Raw genomic sequence first — 15,938 nt, forward strand, 5'->3', positions numbered from 1 at the left:
AAACATATGAGTCTATGGGGGCCATACCTTCTCAAACCACCACATTCCATTCCTTGACCCCCATATGCTTGCAGCCATAACATAATGCAAAATGCACTTAATCCAACTTCAAAAGCCCCCATAGGCTCTCACAGTCTCAAGATGTTTGAAAGTCCAAAGTTCAAAATCTCTTCTGAGATTCATGCAATCTCTTAACTTTTAATCTCCTATAAAATTAAAATCAAAAGGCAGATCACATTCCTCCAACGTCACAGGATATACATTGCCATTCCAAAACATCATAGAGAGGAATAATGCACCAAAGTAAGACCAAAAGTCTAGGCAAACTCCAAACTCTACATCTCTGTGTCCGATGTCCAACTCCTTTCATCTTGGTTGACTGCAACAAACTTCTCTCTCCTGGGCTGGTTCCACTCCCTAGTAGAGCTTTCCCCAGCAGATAGCTCACAGTTCTGGCATCTTGAACATCTTCAGGTCTCCAAGACAACTTCAACTTTACAGCTTCTGGTTCCAATGTCTTGGATCCACACACAATATTCTGGGCTTCTCAAAAGGGCTTGGGTCACTTCTCCAGCTCTGCCCTCTGTAGAACTCTAGGCTCTGGTTGACTCCACTCCACTGCTGCTGCTACTCTTGGTGGTCATCCCATGGTACTGACATCTCCGATATGCTGGGATCTTCTGCTGCAACTAGGCTGTACTCACACCAATAGCCTCTCATAGGCTCTCTTCATGGTACTAAGCCTCAACTTTTTTGCATGAACCCTTCAGTCCTGGGCCTTCAGCTGCCATTGAGATTGTACCTTCACCCATAGCTTTCCCTGGCCTCTCGCAGGGCCAAGCCTCAGCTGCTCTCCATGGTGCTCTCTGCTCTCCTTCATGCTTTCAAGATCACTCCACCTGGGTGAGTCTCAAACATTACCAAGTCTGGCTGCCAGTATGAGGTCTATCTCTGGAACATAGCTTCTTTGTGCCCTCAGAAAACAATTCAAAGATTTCACCTCAGTGATGCTTCTCTCTCTCTCTCTCTCTCTCTCTCTCTCTCTCTCTCTCTCCCCCCCACCCCTCTCTGTTTTATGTTTTGTTTGTTGTAATCCCAATCTGCAGTTTCTACTCTGCCTTGATCATTCAGCTCTCAGATAAAATACAAACAACTTTTATTATTTACACTAAACATTAATCAACACTAGAGCTTGGTGGATATCTACCCACTATGTTATTAAAATCTATTTTTTTATTGATAACCCTGAGTTATTACTTACTAAGTTTTATCTGGCTGTTTTTAATCTAACTGGCCAGCCCCCAGGACCTTCTTCTTTTTCTTTTTGACTTCTAACCTATGGTAACTTATTTTTTTTTTCTCCTCACCTTCTTCTTTCTCTCATGGTTCTCCTCCAACCCTATAGCCCACCTATGTCTCTTCTGTCCATCTGTTGGCTGTCAGCATCTTTATTCACCAATCAGAAATAACTTGGGGCAAGGTCACAGAGCATTACTTGGGTCTACATATGGACTCTCTCATCTCTGGGGCAACTAGGTCTTGAGGAACCAGTATCATCATTAGCATACAAGCAGCATCAGGTCAAACACTATATTTCCCCCTTGCAAAATGCTAAAGATAGATGCTCTAGTGTTATAGAGAATATGGGGGACTGTCCATGTGGTCGACTGTCTCTGTATAATTTTTGGAAGCTGAGTCCTTGTGCCCTTCCTGCATACTCAGGTAATATCTATTTCCTTCTCAGGTCTCTGATGGGGAAGACTAGATAGCCACAGACTTACTATAAGCTTAGGTTATTTAGGATTTAAAAAGGTTCTAGGTCTAAAAAGGTAATTTTAGGAGCATAATACAAGTTAGGATAGAAATTAATTTAGATACGGAACTCTGAACTTAACAGGATAGGAAAGATAACAAAACACTTTCTCCTCGGTTGCTAAATACAAAGAGACTAAATGTTTTAAATGTAACTTTTACTTAATAACGTTCATAACATTTCATAATTGTTCCTAGTGTTCGCTGTTTATTATTTTTTTTAAAGAGCCTTTTTACTTGGACAGAAAAGATAAATTGTTGAAGTTGGTTCTGTTGCTGTCTATTGTAATGCTAAATTCCATATCCAAAGGGCTATGCCTTTGAGCGACTTCTCCTGTTTACAAGCTTTTGTTGTGCAAATCTTGTTCCTTGTCAAATAGTTGTTTATAGTCAAATAAAACAACCATAGTCTGAGTCTCATTTATTTGTAAGCTAGTCAGGAATAAGCTTAAATTATACTACATGGATTTTTGGTTTTTGTTTTGCTTTGTTTTTTGAGACAGAATTTCTTGGTGTAACCAGCCCTGGCTATCTTGGACTTAACCTTGAACTCACAGAAATCCACCTGCCTCTGCCTCTGGAATGCTGAGATTAAAGGCATGCACAATCATGCCCGGCTAGAATGCTAGCCTCTTCTTAATCATTGCTAATTTCTTACCTCCAGTTAACCAGCCTCAATTGTTCCAGTAACTCCTATTCTTAACTATAAAGCCAGAGCCACATGACCAAAGCTGCCAAGTTCTGCAGATTGTTGGGGCTGGAACATGACCCCCTTGTTCTATGACATCATTACCAGTTTTCTGTTTTCCAGCTCCTTCACTGCTTGTCTGTCCTGGCACTTTCTCTGTAGACTGACTTTGAACTCAGAGATCTGCTTGCCTGTCTTCTGGGTGCTGGGATTAAAGGTGTGTACCAACATGTCTGGCCCTAAGCTTTTCTTTACCTGAACTTGCTCTGTCCCAGGCTGGCCTTGAACTCAGAGATCTGCTCACCTCTACTGGAATTAAAGGCATGTACAGCCACACCTGGACTTAAGTTTTTTCTTTCTTTCTTTTTTTTTTTTTTTTGAAATTATTTATTTATTTTAGGTATAGGATACATTGTAGCTGTCTTCAGACACACCAGAAGACGGCATCAGATCCCATTACAGATGGTTGTGAGCCACCATGTGGTTGCTGGGATTTAAACTCAGGACCTCTGGAAGAGCAGCCGGTGCTCTTAACCACTGAGCCATCTCTCCAGCCTAAGTTTTTTCTTTTTTAATTCCTTTCTCAAGATCTTTATAAGTAAGTTCTGGATTGTATTTCATTCCAGATATAGTCAAGTTGACAAACAAGAATGGCCACCACAATCCACCCCTTGTCAATTTGACACATAATCATATCTCTTTATGACCAAATTAAAACAATTCCAGGTCATAATGACACCTAACATGATATAATTATCCCTCAATCATCTGCAAATGCATAAACAGTAAGTTTAGCTGAGTAGGATCTTGGCCTGAGGCCGCAACTCCCTTAATTCAATTTAATATTCTTAAACACAGGATTTGTCTCCATTCCGCTTCCTGGTACCCTTTTAATCTTTGAACCAAACACTTTGTACTTGTCTTAGCTTGCTAGACTTGATCAAAATGTTCTTTATGAAAGTGAACCACTAGACAGAGTCTATGCTAGGCTTTTTTGAGATTTCCTTTGTAAATGCAATTAATCTGAATTTCTTCACCTTAGCCTCAGGCTGACTCTTCAGACAAGAGCAAAAAGCAGCCACATTCTTCACTAAAATATCACATGAATGTACTAAAATTCTTTTCCTCTGAGACCTCTTGAGCCAGGCCTCACACAGTTCAAATCATCCTCAATACAACCGTCTTCCATATTCCTACTAGGATGGCCCATCAAGTCACACTTAAAGCATTCCACTGCCTTCATAATCTAAAGTCCTAAAATTCATATTCCCCCTCCCACTTCTCTCTGCTCTCCCTCTCTGTATGTTCCTCTCTTTAGCTCTGCTCTGCTCTCTCATGGCCAGGTCCAGTCTGCTGGCCATACTTAATCTACTACTACCTTTCTGCTCTGGACTCTTCCAGATACTCTGGTCTCTCTCTCTCTCTCTCTCTCTCTCTCTCTCTCTCTCTCTCTCTCTCCCCCTTCCTCTCCCTCCTCCCCACTCTTTCTCACTTATCTATAATAAAAATCTTGTCTCCTGAGAGACACAGCCAGAGCATGACAAATACAGAGGCGAATGCTAGCAGCAAACCACTGAACTGAGAACAAGACACATTGGAGGAGTCAGAGAAAGGATTGAAAGAGCTGAAGGGGCCTGCAACTCCATAAGAACAACAATGCCAACCAACAAGAGCTCCCAGGGATTAAACCACTATCCAAAGACTATACATGGACTGACCCATGGGTCCAACTGCATATGTAGCAGAGGAAGGCCAAGTTGGGCACCAATGAAAGGAGAAGCCCTTGGTCCTGCTAAGGTTGGACCCCCAGTGTAGGGGAATGTGGGGGGCACTGTAAGGGGGGCTGAATGGGGAGGGGAACACCGTTATAGAAGAAGGGGAGAGGGATGGGATAAGGAGCTTATGTCTGGGAAACTGGGAAAGGGAATAACATTTGAAATGTAAATGAAAAAAATATCCAATTAAAAAAAGAAAGAAAGAAAGAAAAAGACCCTCATCTTAACTGCCTGAAAGCCAGTCTTCTACTGGCAGCCTTCAGATGAAGATGTAGAGCTCTCAGCTCCTCCTGCACCACACCTGTCTGGATGCTGCTGTGCTCCTACCTTGATGATAATGGACTGAACCTCTGAACCTGTAAGCCTGGCTCAATTAAATGTTGTCCTTATAAGAAAAAAAAAACTTCTAGCTGGATGTCAGTAGTGCACACACTTTTAATTCCAGTACTTGGGGGGCAGAGGTACTCTGATCTCTGTGAATTTGAGGCCAGTCTGGTCTACAGAGTAAATTCCGGGACAGCCAGTGCTACACAGAGAAACATTGTCTCAAAAAACTTAAATGAAACCAAGCCAAGCTCAACCAAACCTTTCCTTCAACAATTATGGAGTGGTCATGGCCTCTTGCTTTATCCAGAGACAAATTGGGACAATTGTCCCAGGGAAGCGGGTGCCAGTATGGAGGCCCCCAGTACTTGGTTCTGGGATAGAGTGTGGAGCTCAGGGGAATTTGGAAAATACTCACAAATTCTATGACCACCTCAGCTCATCTGAGTGCTTAATATAAAACATAAACACACCCCCAGATTCTGGAGGAGGTTGAATAACTGCCTCATCATTTATTCCAGATGCCTCATTTCATTTTACAGTTGCCTTTGAGAACAAAGGGAGATAGATGGTGGCCGGTATCTTAGAACAGTCACTGAAGTAGCTAGGACAGGTTACAGAGAGAGATGCTGGTACACTATAGGGAAGGGGGCCATGGCCAGCTTGGGGCTCACACACCAGAGCAGCCCCGAGGGAAGTCAGCAGGCCTGAGGCCCGCCTCCTGGTCTCCACCCTGCTAGGCTTCTCTGCCTATTTGTAGTCAGGGAGGAGAGAGACAACAACCGAGGCTCAGTTCACTTCTTCCTCTGTGTCTTGTTGGGTGCCTCCTACTTCATCTTTTCATTCAGCCTTTAACCCCAGCCCATAGGTTCTCTACACATTCAGGATCTTCCCTCAGTTAAACCTCTGGAAGCATCTTTATAGACAGGCCCGGAGGTATGTCTCCTAGGTATTTATACGAAGATTAATCTTTAGGAGATCACTGCTTGGCGATTTGACACACAAATGATCCATTTTAACCATAAAAACTGTGGGAATCAAGACAGTCCATCCTCTGGGATCAATGCATGAACTACTTTGTCTTTCTTTATGGCTTTCTGATGTCTATGTCCATTTTCCCAGTCAATGAAGTCCTTGTGGCCAAGGACCATGGCTCTGCTAGCTGACTCTGCCCAGTATGGATTCTGATCCTAGTTAATACTTTTCAAATACAGTCTCCCTCTTGGTCATCTCTGCCTGGTAACCAATGTGAAGTCATCTCTAGCTGACTCAGCAGGGGATTCTGCTTGGTGTCTGAACTGTCCAGCTTTTTTGCTAGCCCCGTTGTCCTTGTTCCTGTTCCCATGTCATCTAACACACACACACACACACACACACACACACACACACAATCAGTTGCCTCCTGCCTCCCTCCCTGCCTCCCCATGTGGTGGGAGAAACCAAAGTTCAAGTCCCCACTGTGCCCTATGCTTGGCTTCAGATGAGTCACTTCTAATTTCAAGGTTGTCACTGTCTAGTGGTGATATAAAGATTTTCTTGTTCCTGGTACCAACCTTTATAGATTTAGAGCCAATGTCTGGGATTCACCAAGACCTTCACATGGTATCATGTTCATGGCTCCTGCTTTTTTCTACACTGGATTTTGTTCTTTCTGCCTCTAAGGCCCATGTCTCTAGCAGGGGTGAGGAGCTACAGAGATGACATTTAGTCTTGACTCCTAGAAAACTTCCTGGTAGTGGTAGTGTATGCTGAGATACTGCCATGGGGGGGGTGTTCTGTGGGTGGGCTTGAAGGAATAGGAGAACTGGTCTACCTGTGAGGGTAGAGGGGTTCTTTATGAAGGACACAGTGTGGTCTCGGTGGAGCTTGCAAGCTGGGTTGGGTATAGTAGAAGGGAAGATGGATGATCAAGGCTCAAAGGGACATTTAGAAGGATCTCTGAAGTCACTGGGTGTCATGGTCCCCTAACACAGGAGTGAGTGGCAGATGTACATCTTGGGATCCGTTGGTCTGAGGGACAGGTTTCTTTGACCTGGGTGATGGATGTGGAGAGAGCATTCCTGGTGAGGAAGAGGCACTTTCTTGATCTAAGCCTGGGAGATGATGGGGGAGATACCAAGCCTTAGGAAACAGAATGGTGGGTAGAAATCATTGCGGTAGCCACGTGCCTTTCTCCCTAATGCCTAGCAGCAATGCCTCCCAGTATAGGGGGAAATCCAGGTTGGTCCGAAGCTGTCACAACCCCAAAGCTGGCTTACAGATTAATACGTGACCTGTTAGGAAAAAAAAAAAAGTAGATTCTGGGGAAGGATTTTTCTGTTCAGCCAGAAATGGAATATCACAGTAGAATCTCTGTTCCTGGTCGCTTTGCTAGTTTTCAGCATCATCCTGTCTTTCCCCCTAGTAATGATCCTTGAGCTGTCAAAGCCATCCGACAAGCCTGAGGCAAGGCAGAAACGCCAACCTAGAGACCTGACACCATTGGCTGCTGAGCCAACCATGGCTCTGCAGCTTGTCATGCACATCTGTGGTTAAATGTCTTCATTATTTATGCAATTAATCAAACTCTCTGCTTCTCACAGTAAGTGCATCCCTAATTGATCCAATGCACTAAGACTTTTTTATTTTTATCGCAGGCATTATGGGAAATTATTAGATGGTCTGAACACTTGAAGAAGGCTAGTGTTATGAAATATGGCATGCGGGGGGGTGGTATCTTTGGTGGGCCCATGCCGAGGTGGACCCTTGAGAAATCACACCATGTAACAAATCTGGTGTAAAAGAGGTTTACTGGGGCAGGGAAGAAGAGCAGGGACCTGGGGGAAGGAGTAGAGGCAGACAAGTGGACAAGTGGACATGTAGACAGACAGACAGACAACAGAAAGAGAGCCACGAGGGCAGAGAGAGGAGGTGTGCAGAGAACAGAGAGAGGGAACTCAAGAGAGAGAGAGAGAGAGAGAGAGAACTATAGGCCCTTTTATCTGCAGCACACACCGCAGGCAATGGTAGCAGATACAAGCAATTGCTTGTATCCTTGAGAGCAGGCCAGTGGAATTGCCACTAACAGCTAGGATATGACTACATCTGTTTTTTTCCCTGTATTGTTCTGAAAATAGATGGAATTTATCATTTCAACAGACCAAAGAAGAGAATCAAATGATGACCACAACAGATGAATGTGGTAAGCTCTTCCCCTAATAAATAAACATTACAAGGGACCAATCACTGGGCAAGTAGGTGGGACTTCCGGTCGGTGTTAGTGTGGGTTTTTTTTTTTTTTTATTTCATACAACAGATGAAGAATCAACAATTGATCCAATTCAATAATCAGTCATGATAAGTACTCTGAGTGGTATAGGAATTGAACCAAACCTCCACATTTTGGTAAAAGGCAAGGGCGCGCATGCACACGCACACACGCACACACACACACACACACACACACACACACACACACACACACATAGCAGGGAAGTTTCTCTCAATGTTCTTCTTCAATACTGTCTTAGGGTTACTACTGCTATGATGAAACACTGTGACCAAAAGCAACTGGAGGAGTTGAAAGGGTTTACTTCACTCACAGTTTTTAGCAGTTCCTCATCAGAAGCAGTGAGGGCAGGAACTCAAGCAGGACAGGAACCTGGAAGCAGGAGCTGATGCAGAAGCCACAGGGGAGTGCACTGGTGTCAGTTGTCCAGTTCTGTATTTATACAGTATGCAACCCATTGGGAAAATTATTTGATGAATACAATTCAGTAGTACTTTGCATTTTTTAATGAATCAGTAATTAATTTAAAACCTTTGCTGGACACAGTGGTGAATGTCTTTAATCCCTGACTAAGAGAGATGGAGGGAGACTGAGGCTGACAACTTTAAAATCATTCTTTACCTTGTAGAATATTCGATGCATCTGAGCTACAGACACAAGAGCCCCCCCCCCCCCCCCCTGTGAGACAGTGTCTTGCTATGTAGCTGTGGCTGTCCTGGAACTCACTCTGTGAACCAAGCTGGCTTCTAATTCACAAAGATCTGCCTGCCTCTACCTCCCAAGTGCTGGGACTAAAGGCATGTACCACTACACCAGGCTAAAATCCTCCTATTTTATATACTCATAAAAGATAATTAAAGATTAATAAAACTCTAATAGCTTCTCCAAACATGAAATGCTTAGGGAAAAATGCTTAGGTAGCAGAAAACTATAAAATGCTGATAAACAAAGACTGCTTAAGGAAATGGAGTCATGCTCTCGAGTTGGAAGAGTCAGTGCTTCTAAAAGTGTCCTCCCTAATCTGTAAAGAGAATCCCCCAACAATTCTGCTCCAGCTGGAGCCCTAGGACAGGTGGGAGGGGCCAGCGAAGATGGATAGAACAATTTGGAGGGAACCCAAGGTGAGCATGGGCCAGAATGGCTATGTTCGAGCCAGGAGAGCAGAAGGAAGGCATCCTACACTATGACAAGGTGAGATCCGCAGGTGTACTGTGCAGAGTGGACAGGGCTTTGTCCCTTTAACATGCCTTTCAGAAGATGAGGTCACCAGGCAAGGACAATCAGAGAACGTGAGTGTGATAACCTCAGTCACAGCAGCTATGGGGCAAAAAGAGCTCTGTGAGCAGAGCCAACAGGAGGTGGTGTCTGCATTCAGGTCTCACTGTGTAACTCTGGCTGTCCTGGAACTCACTATGTAGACCAGGCTGGCCTCAGACTCAAAGAGATCCCCCTGCTTCTGCCTCCTGAGTGCTAAGCTTGAAGGAAGATGTGCACCATATCCTGGTAGGTGTTGGTGCTCTTATCCATTTGCTGGAAATGTAGCCACAGGAGGTTAGTTGCCCAGGTTGGCATTGTTGATTTGGCAACAAAGAATCACCTGCAAAAGGAGCACCAGTCGGGTAACTGTTTGAATCAGCTGGGCCTGTGGATGTGTCTATGCAAGATTGTCTTGATTGATGTAGCAGGGGCTAGCCTATTGTGGGCCATACTACTTCCTGGGAAGGTGGTTCTGTATTGTATGAGAATGCTAGCTTGTGAGAGAGAGAGAGAGAGAGAGAGAGAGAGAGAGAGAGAGAGAGAGAGAGAGAGAGAGAGAGAGAGAGCGCGAGCAAGTGAGCAATCAAGAAAAAGAGTGAGGAAGTAAGCAGCACTATTCCATGGTTCCTGCCTTGGGATCATGTTCTGACTGCCCTTAACAGTAGACAGTAGATTGTAACCAGGAAGTAAAAGCCGAGTAAACCCTGTGTTCCCTAAGTTGTTTTCAGTCAGAGTGGTTTTTGTTTTTGTTTTTGTTTTTCACAGCAACAGAATATGACTAGGCCAATAATCCTTTGAAAATTTAAGTCATTTTTAATCTTCCAAATTCTTTGATAAAAATTCCTGGTGTGGACAATCTCTTGAACCTTGGTCTTGTACACTATACCACATGATGTAAGACTTTGCAGAGCTTTGAACCGGTGTCTTCACTGGAGACTCTGTTGGTTTGGAAGAAGTCTTGGAGGGGCTGAGAGCCTCTCCTATATGCACGTCTAAGGTGTTGGCAGGAATATGGTGCCTGTAGTCTCCTGCTTCTGGTTATGGTCCAACTGGCTCTTTGGAAAGAACTCCTTTATCCACTAGGGAGCAGCTGCATTGGGATAGGAACAGACCCAGAAAGCACAGGAGCTCGGTGGGAAGGAGGGGCTCGTAGAAGCAACTAGAAATTCGATTGAAGAGGCCAGTGACCAAGACCTCAGCCTCTGGCCAAGGGCTCCGGATACTTTGCTCCTCTGCCCACTGGAGCAGGACAAATGCAGGAGCAGCAAGACCTCACTCACTGTGAGGGTACCTGAGCCTCCAAGGATGAACAGATCACAGCCTTGGTTCAGCCGAGGGGTAGATAGACAGATATACAGTGGACAAAGATCACACAGTGATGTGGCTGAGGCTCTGCTGCTGGGAGTAAGGCCAGAGGTACATGAATGGCTGAAGCCAGAGACACTAGGATTGTCAGAGGAACACCAATGGGATCCTGAATGGAAGTCAAGACTTACCTCTGAGACCAGCAGAACATGGCCCCTTTATGACTACACCCCTTAACACATCTCCTCCTGCTCTCAGTCTCAGGGGCACCAGCAGCAGCCATTTGCCTCTGAGAAGAACCTCTAGATCTAAGGAATCAGCTCATCTGACCTAAGAAGTAAAGAGCAGGTGGAGGTAGGGGTCTCAGGTCTACCATGGACCTCTATGGATCACCCTTTTCCTATGACATGGACCAAAGTCTCTCCTCTAGGCCTATGACATCAGCTTTCACCTATCCTAGTCTCTGTTGCAAGCTCACTAAACTTATGAGCTCAGTTTTACTTCTGAATTTGGATTGTGATGATGAACTGTCATTGTGAACTTGACCCACTTAGAATCACCCAGGAAGTCTCAAGGGATTATATGCTTGGGTTGACCTGTGGTGGGATTATCTTAAAGGTTTGGTTAAGAGCCTTAGACTTTAATGGCTGAGCTATGCTTCTAGTCCTGGTTATCTTAATTGATCTGGGATCATCCAGTCCACTGTGGGTGGCACCATTCCCTAGGCAGGGATTCATGAACTGTATAAGAATGAAGAAGTTGAGTTGCATACAAACAAGCAAATGCATACATTTATTTTCCTCTGCTCTTGACCATATGTGATGTGACTAGTTGTTTGAAGTTCCTGCCCTGACCTTCTTCTTCTCGCAATGATAGATGGTAACTATCCACGACAGATGGATTTACAAGCTGAAGCAATCAATATCTTTCCCCCTAAGTTTCTTTTTGTCAATATATTTTATATCAACCAAAATAAAACTATGACAGGGGCAATGTCCTTGCCTCACAGGGCTGCTAAGGAAACCACAGGAAATGTTCTGTAAGAGCAACCAATGAGTTCATATGTAGAATTGCTGGTCTCTCTGTACTCTGGAGGTACAAGGTTGTAGTGGGAAGGACTCCCTGACCTGCTTCCTGCCTCTGCCACGCTTTTCTGTTCTTGAATTTGTTAGGTCACTTTATTATTTCTCCAACCACTGAGGAGCACTTCCTACAGCACTGGGCAGCAGGAAGGGCAGAGGGAGTCTGAGGAGGAAAGGGTGGCATCAGGCCAAGGTCACAGAGAGCACTTCTAAGGTGGGAACCCAGTGGTGAGGACCTAGGCCATTGTAACACTAGGTGACAGTGACAATGACCTTAGCAGCCATCCTTGAGGTCTCTGGGTTTAAAATAATGCCCCATCTGTGATACTAAATGCTGACAAATTCTAGTTTGGAAGAACAGAGTGTTAGAATCCTGCTGCCGCTCAGTGACAGTGCCTGTAATAACCTTCCCCTCACACAGGCACCCAAGGGATCCTACAGAGACATTCTGTGAGGTCTCAGCTCACACATTCCCAGGTGCCAGGATCTCGCTTGAGTTTATATTGAAGGGAATATTGGTGGTCACACCCCCTGCCCCCACCCCCTCCCTGACACCTGCCTAGGAATCAGAGAGCCTACCTGTAGGCTTATACGGTAAAACCACCCTCCAAGTAGAAAGGCATGAGACTCCTGTTTCTGCCTTGTAGGCTCTGATTCCTCTCTTCACAGACCACCACAATTCTGTCTGTCTCTTGAACTCTCCTCAGAGTCCTCACCATTGTTGTTGTCAATATGCTCATCTATCTATCTATCCATGGTGTGACTGACTCTTTTGATAAGTTCCTAATTACCACCAATCTGTTTCAGTGTCCCTCTTGAACACCCACCCATGACCTTTTACAGTGTTATCTCCCACACAGGAAGTGAGGGCTCCTGGTGGGTTCTGCCCCAAAAAAATCTACATCGTGAGAGTGGTCATATTTTCCTTGTGTGTGTTCATGTATGTGTATGTGTATGGGTGCATGTATGTATACAACACTGAATGCAGAGGTTAACTTCAGGTGTTATTTCTTAGGCACTATCAGCTTTATTATTGTATGTGTGAGCATGCGCAGGTACATGTGTGTGGGGCGACAGGCTGTGAAAGGTACCCTGATTCCTGGTCGAGATAGGTCAAATCCCGGGGGACCCTTAAAAGGAACAGCAGGCACATTCCCAGTCTTCCAGGAGATCGAGGCCTCACATAGCTGCAGCCCCCACTCCCCCGGCCCCCTGCCGACCCCTGTTGAGAGGTTTGAGACAGACCAGTCACATAGGGCAGTGCCCCAAGCTCCTCCTCCACAGGTGAGGATGTGACCACAGGTTACATAAGCTCAAGACTGATCAGTCTTAGAAGCAGGACCACGCCTCCGAATATGTAGATGAGGTCCTCCCAAGCTTTCAGGTTAAACCAATAGGAAGTACCTGCTGTCAGACACTGACAAAAACTGTATTTAAGAATCAAAAACTGTATTTAAGAAAGGTGTGCAGGAATTATTCCATTGTCTGAGAGCCTCTGTCATAAGAGCGGTAACACCGCTGCTTGGGGAAGGGATCTGCTCTCCTGAAATCGCCGCCAGAAGCTCCCCTGCACCCCTCGCCGCCGGTTAGTCAGTCTCCTGTTGGCTTGGCCTGGCCAGAGCAACCGAAGCGGCTGTGGTGAAAAGGAACCGGACCAGCAGCGGAGGCAGCAGAAGCAGTCCCCCTCCCTGCCCGAGCTCTCTTTCCTTTCCTTCTCCCGAACCCAAGCAACTATCCCGGCCAGAGGTCTCCGTGGGAGCCCCTGGCGTGCAGCCCCACGCATGTGTGCCACGGTATGTATGCAAAGGTCAGAAGAGTTTTAGGAATCAGATCCCCTCTTCCACTGTAAGTTTATGGGATCCATTTCAGGTTGTCATACTTGCCTGGCAATCACTTTTACCTGCTGAGCTAACTTGCCAGAACTGTATTGTTTTTTATTTTTTATTTTTTTTATTTTTTATTTTTTTTGAGACATGGACTTTATGTTGCTGTGGCTGGCCTGGAACTTACTATGTGGACCAGGCTGACCTCAAAGTCACAAAAATCCAACTGAGTATTGGGATTAAAGGTGAGTGCCATCATATCTGCCCTATGTGTTTATTTATTTTGAGACAGAATCTTTTATTGGCCTGGAACTTAAACCCCAAAGATCTTTCTCTACATCCTCATAGGATTATAATTGCATACCACCATGCCCAGCTTTTAAGTCTAGGTTCTTAAGATTCATGGTGGTTGGGGGGAGGGGGATGTTTGCCCGGAAACCAAAGAATTATTATTAAGTATTAAATAAATTAAAAAAAAAAGATTCATGGTGGCTTAAATGACACCTGGATAGGCTTCTATATTTGAATGTTTGGTCCCTATAGATGTAATGTCTGGTATGGATTAGGAGCCTTGTTGAATGAGATGTGTCACTCACTGGCTTTGAGGTCTCAAAAACCCATGTCCCACCCATTGTCTCTCTCTATTCTGTGGATCAGTGTGTAAAACAGTGGCTCTCAACCTTCCTAATGCTGTGACCTTTTAATACAGTTCCTCACGCTGTGGGGACCCCCCAACCATAAGATTATTTTCATTGCTACGTCATAAGTATAATGTTGCTACTGTTATGAATCATAATGTAAATTTCTGATATGCAGGAGATCTGATCTGCCACTCCTCTGGGGGTTGCAACCCACAGGTTAAGAAGCACCTGTGATGAATGCTTTCAGCTGCTGCTCCAGCATCTGCTGGAGCCTGTCTCCTTCCCATCACGATGATCACGGACTAACCCTCTGAAACAGTGAGCAAGCCCCCAAGTAAATGCTTTATTTTTATAAGAGTTGCCTTGGTCGTGGTGTTTGCTCACAGCAATAGAGCAGTAACTAGGACAGGATCGAACTCAGGTTCTCATGTTATCAAGACAATGACTTTATCAACTGAGCTATCTCCCTAGACCACACTTTCTGAAGGCTAGGGTTATATGGAGAGCATCAGTTTGGATGCTGGGAGGAAGGACTCCTAAGGGGAATGCTTAGATCTGCTTGGGCCTGCTTTCAGATTCCTTCTTTCCTGCACATCGCTGCTTTGGGATAGGTTTGGACTCCATCAACTGAAGCCCTAAAGGAGCAGGCAGCCTCTCTATTTTCTAGGCTCTATTTTCTGCTACAGGGCCTTCTTCTTGCCCACATATATGTCCCATATGCCAGACAGGCGTAGACACAGCCTTCAAGGGGCCCATCCACAGAGTGGACCTGCCTTCATGCTACACTTGGATCCAGGAAGTTCTTAGCTTGTTGCTTTGTGGTGACTTCTGCATTCTGACTGAGGAAGAAATCTGGGGAATGGAGCTCACTAGAAGAGACAACCCTGCCATGAAGCTGATTAATCCTGTCTCTCCTGGTATATTTCCTGGTGCTGCAGATATCCCCTCACAAGCCAGAACCACCCAGACTTCCCACTCTCCCTTTTCTATGCTTCCCAATGGCTCTCGATGCAGAGGACAAAGGAAGAACATGATGACTACTCAGCCTGCAATTCTGCCAAAAGGCCACTGCTGGAGAAGTAATTACCTTGGCTACAGCAGACATGTCAACCTTTCTGCACCTCAAGAAATATCACCCATTCTTCAGGAAGGAGGAAGGACTGAGTGCCTCCCACACCTTCCTCTGGAAGTAGGAATATCTTAGGAAAAGCCAGCCTCGCACTTGAACTGACTCATTTGCTAATTCAGGGCAGATGTGTTCATGAATGATTCTCCAGGGCAGTATAGCCCAGAGAAAGGGCTCAGGCTTCTCACAGTTCTGCCCCCTCAGCTTTAAAGTGAGGAATAACAATGATATCCACACCTAGCTTGTTGGTTATGGGTGGATGGATGGATGGATGATGGGTAAACAGGTATGAGTACCATTCAGGCATGGAGTCCTGCTTCACCCAGGGAATGGTGCATTGGGTAATGTCAGACCGCTCAGGCTCTTTCTCCAGGGAATCTGAGTCCTGGCCTTGGTTGATGATACAAAGGCTCCAATTGGTGGGTGAGCTTCCCTCCTCTCTGTGTCCTAAGGACATCATTGGTTTCTGCTGCCTGGATTCCCAAAGCTGCCTGGCATCTGTGCCCAGAACCAGCTGAGGCCAATTTCTTCATCCTGAGCATCTTCAGATTTCCACCCTCCCTCAGAAAGGAGCAAGAGTGGGCTCTGTTGCTTGCACACCTACCCTACCTAATCGAAAGTTCTGTGGTCTTCCATTTAGAAGGTGGATTCCTTTCACCTGGAGCCAGGCCTTCTCCTCTGGTGACAAAACCTTTAGTGGGGACTGGCTAGGAATAGACATGTATTCCAGAGGGGACCTATATAAAAATCAGAGTGGCTTCCTGGGGGAGGGGATGCTTCTAGGGTGAAATGTTTGGGGTACTTTAGATGAGGAAAGATGGTAAGCAGCCACTGAGA

At 45.3% G+C, this 15,938-nt stretch overlaps 1 long non-coding RNA gene across 1 annotated transcript; it reads left to right on the plus strand.

The window, feature by feature from the left end:
* Positions 1-8,536: 8,536 nt before the first annotated feature.
* On the plus strand, positions 8,537-15,341 carry LOC134479347 (uncharacterized). Its single transcript, XR_010052537.1, has 3 exons — positions 8,537-13,304; positions 13,483-13,579; positions 14,151-15,341. It is a non-coding gene; the product is annotated as an uncharacterized LOC134479347 (long non-coding RNA).
* The last annotated feature ends 597 nt before the right edge of the window (positions 15,342-15,938 follow it).

This window comes from Rattus norvegicus, chromosome 6 (genome assembly GCF_036323735.1).
Source record: "Rattus norvegicus strain BN/NHsdMcwi chromosome 6, GRCr8, whole genome shotgun sequence".
In the NCBI taxonomy this organism is placed as follows: domain Eukaryota; kingdom Metazoa; phylum Chordata; class Mammalia; order Rodentia; family Muridae; genus Rattus; species Rattus norvegicus.